This window comes from Chrysochloris asiatica, unplaced genomic scaffold, assembly GCF_000296735.1.
Source record: "Chrysochloris asiatica unplaced genomic scaffold, ChrAsi1.0 scaffold00234, whole genome shotgun sequence".
Lineage (NCBI taxonomy): Eukaryota > Metazoa > Chordata > Mammalia > Afrosoricida > Chrysochloridae > Chrysochloris > Chrysochloris asiatica.
In genome coordinates, this window is record NW_006408752.1 from 4,019,093 (window position 1) to 4,022,658 (window position 3,566).

The following is a 3,566-nucleotide window of genomic DNA, read 5'->3' on the forward strand; positions in this document are numbered from 1 at the left end:
GCCTGACCCAAGCCATGGTATTTTCAGTAACCTCATATGCATGCAAAAGATGGACAGTGAATAAGGAAGACTGTAGAAGAATTGATGCCTTTGAGTTATGGTGTTGGAGAAGGATATTGAAAGTACCATGGGCTGCCAAAAGAACCAATAGATATCCATTTTGGAAGAACTGTAGCCAGAGTGCTCCTTGGAGGCCAAGATGGCCAAACTTCATCTCTCTTTCTTTGGACATATTGTCAGGAGGGACCAGTCACTGGAGAAGGATATCATGTTTGGTAAGGTGGAGCGTCAGAGAAAAACAGGAAGACCCCCAGTGAGATGGATTGGCCAAGTAGTGGCATCAATGGACTCAAGTGTGGCAACAGTAGTGAGGTTGACCCAGGATCGGGCAGTGTTTCGTTCTGCTGTGCATAATGTTGCTATGGGTCGGTACCTACTCAATGGCACCTAACAACAACAACAACATTGAGGAAATAGTGAGATAATAGAAAGAACCAACTATTATTGATTGATTTGGTTCTATGTCTAGAATATTTTACCCTTAAAAAAATAAGGTCATTGACAACCAAAATGAGGACAGTGAGAGACAGCATAAAAGTTGTGAATGCTTGGAACCTTTAAGTCTAGGTGTTCTCTGCCTGAACTTAGTGCTGTCCCCTACAAAGGACTAAGCCAGTCAGTTACCAAAGTCACCATTTTAGAATGGAAACTGAATGAGGAGGGAATATTTATTATTGAAACGTATACATGGGCAGATTATTCTGTCTTAGAGGTGCTAATTCTTAAAACTGATAAGAAGACACTTTCTTTCCAGTAAGTCATAAAGACCAGCTTGACCATCCAAGCCTCTGACTAAGCTATTTGGGGGAGGAAAAGGAAGGTAGTGGAAGAGATGAGAGAGGAGGAAAGACAAGAGCCCATGCTCTCAGGATGGAAAATTTTTGGAACCTTTCTGCTTTTTGAACTTTGAACTCTGAAGCTACTATTGTCAGGGTTCAATCACTAATAGCACAAGTTTCATTGAATCAATTTGAGGGTTGAAAGATTTCAAAAGCCCCAGTCTCAGGAGAATAGTAAACTTTCACACTGGGGCAGTGATTCGCTTAAAAAAAAATTTTTTTTTAATCCTAAGAATTAACTGATACCCTAAGTGCTTTGTCTTGAATCATAAGATGCATAAGTTCTTCACATCACCAAAACTGCATCTATTGCTGCATTGTGAAATCTTTTTAGGCATGTGTTAGGTTTCAATGCGTTCAAGCACAACAAGTGTCAGGATGGCACAGGACAGGGCAATGTTTCATTCTGTTGTATGTATAAACTTGCTATAAGTCAGAAGAGACTCAATGCCACCAAAGAAGAACAACAAAATGGACAAAATATTAAATGATGCATGAAGCATCAAGAAGGATGGAAGGCATACACAAGAGTCATTGTACCAAAATTAATAGGTTGCTGTTCAACCATTTCAAGGGGTAGCATATAATCAAAAACCCATTATACTGAAGGAAGAAACTCGAGCTGCACTAACGGCACTGGTGAAGATAAGACTCCAAGAATTGATAGAATACAAATGAAAACGTCTCAACAAATTGATGCAGCACAGGAGGCACTCATTCATCTATGCCAAGAAATTTGGACAATAGCTACCTGACCAACTGATTGGAAGAAATCCATATTTGTGTTCACTCCAAAGAAAAGTGACCCAACAAAATGCAGAAATCATCAAATAATATCATTAATATCACATACATGCAAAACTTTGCTGAAAATAATTTTTAAAAATGTTACAGCAGTACATTGAAAGGGAGCTGTACATGGACAAGGAGGCAGTTGTTTGAACAGAACAAGGGGACATGTTGTTGTGCCCGGTCCTGGGCCAACCTCATAATTGTTGCTCTGCCACTGTGCCAATCCATCTCATTGAGGGTCTATTGCTGCTGCCACTGTGCCAATCTATCTCATTGGGGTCTTCCTCTTTTTCTCAAACCCTCCACTTTATCAAACATGATATCCTTCTCCAGGGACCGGTCTTTCCTGACAATATGACCAAAGTATGAGAGATGAAGTCTGGCTATACTGGCTTCCAAGGAGCACTCTGGCTGTACTTCTTCCAACACAGAACTATTTGTCCTTGTGGCAGTCCATGATTCTTTTAGTGTTCTCCTCCAACACCATAACTCAAATGCATGAATTCTTCATCAGTCTTCCTTATTCACTATCAAACTTTCACATGCATATGAGGTTATTGAAAATACCATTGCTTGGATCAGGTGCACTTTAGTCCTTAAACTGACATCTTTTCTCTTCAACACTTTAAAGAGTTCTTGTACAACATATTTGCCTAATGCAATACATCGCTTGATTTCCTGACTGCAGCTTGAATGAGTGTTGATGGTTGATCCAAGAAAAATGAAGTCTTTGATAACTTCAATATTTTCTCCATTTGTATGGATGTTGTTTATTGGTCCAGTGGTGAGGATTTTTGTATTCTTTACATTGAGATACAACCCATACCTGTGTCATTTAAAATTGGGAAAGGTGTGTGCCAGGGTTATGTCCTATCACCAAACGTATTTGGTCTGTATACTGAGCAAATAATCTGAGAAACTGGATTACATGAAGAAGAGTGTGTCATCAGAATTAGAGGAAGACTCATTAACAACCTGCAAAATGCAGATGATACAACCTTGCTTGCTCAAAGCAAAGAGGACTTGAAATGTTTACAGATGAAGATCAAAAACCATAGCCTTTAGTATGGATTGTATCTCAATGCAAAGAATGCAAAAATCCTCAGAACTGGACCAATACATAACATCATAATAAATGGAGGAAAGATTGAAGTTGTAAAGGATTTCATTTGACTTGGATCCACAAGCAATGCTCATGAGAGCAAATGTCAAGAAATTAAATGATAAAGGAGATGCACATAGGTCTCTTGTGATACAATAGTGAATAATTGTTACCAGGACTGATTGTGAGGGTTAGAAATGTAAAGGTATACATTTTCTATCAAAAGGAGGGGAGCGATTGAATTTGAAGTCTAGGAATAGAGGTCCCTGGGACTATCAAGGGAGAAGAGCAGAGTGCGGGACCCTTCCCAGAGAAGCAATGATGCCAGAGATGGAGGTAGAGACGGTGATGTGGAGAGATGGAGTGGCTGAGGACTTTAGACCCAGAGAGGGGGAGGGGCTGTGTGCTGACGACCGGAGGTGGGGGGGTGGGGGGCAGGCTTGCAAGGTATACCCTTTGGTTGGTTGATGATGCATGGAGGGGATTGTAACCATGGCAATGAAGCAATAAACAATAGGATGAATGTAAAGCTAATGTTCTCCCATGTAAACTATCACATAATTCACAATAAACATTTGAAAAAAAAAAAAGAAAGAAATTAAATGATGTATTGCATTAGGCAAATCTAAGGCAAAAGACCACATTAAAGTGTTCAAAAACAAAGATGTCAGTGTGAGGACTAAGGTATGCCTGATCCAAACCATGGTATTCTGAATTGCCTTGTATGCATATGAAAGTTAGACAATGAATAAGGAAGACCAGAGAAGAACCAA